Source organism: Sesamum indicum, unplaced genomic scaffold, assembly GCF_000512975.1.
Source record: "Sesamum indicum cultivar Zhongzhi No. 13 unplaced genomic scaffold, S_indicum_v1.0 scaffold00172, whole genome shotgun sequence".
Classification (NCBI taxonomy): domain Eukaryota; kingdom Viridiplantae; phylum Streptophyta; class Magnoliopsida; order Lamiales; family Pedaliaceae; genus Sesamum; species Sesamum indicum.
In genome coordinates, this window is record NW_011628073.1 from 37,802 (window position 1) to 38,563 (window position 762).

A 762-nucleotide genomic window follows, 5' to 3' on the forward strand; every position below is an offset into this window, starting at 1 on the left:
CTCAATATAATCAACATTTAATAAATGAACTAATTAAATAATATAATTATTTAAATTATTAAAGATTAAACTCTAAAATCCGTACCTCTGTTTCCACAATGTGTGTGCGTCGGTGTATGTGTGTTTAGAATATGTGTTTGCTTGTATAAAATGTGTATGTGTTTTATTTTATAATGAGAAAGAACAAAAAGCCCACCGCCTCACTCTTACAACTCTCTCTCTCTCTCTTCACTTTATATATATATGTATATTATATTATTATATACATAAAATTATTATTATTATTTTATATATTTAATTAAACTTTTCTCAAAATACCCATTACGTCCTTTCTAATTTTCTAATTAATATAATTTGCTTTCAAATATTATTACGAACTCCAATTTAATTCGTTCAAGTTTTATTATATCCCAAATTCAATCTATAATTTTATTTACTAATTACATCTAAATTTCTGATAATTACCAATTAGTCTCCCAATTACATACAAAATTCTACGGACGTCACAAGCTATCCAAGATTCAGTAGTAGTAGATTGATGAGGAGCTTAGATGTTTGACATCCCCTATGTCTTTGCTGTAACCAGCATTGGAATGTTGTTTGGTACACTAAGCCCGCAAGAGATAGCTATTGAAGGGCTAATGCTTCAGTCATACTAGATTATGATCCCAGGTTTACCAAACTACCTTTGGCTTATTAGTTCAGATAAGATTCCAATCTAATATTTCAGAGACAGTAAAAGGTTAAATGGTTAGACAAAAA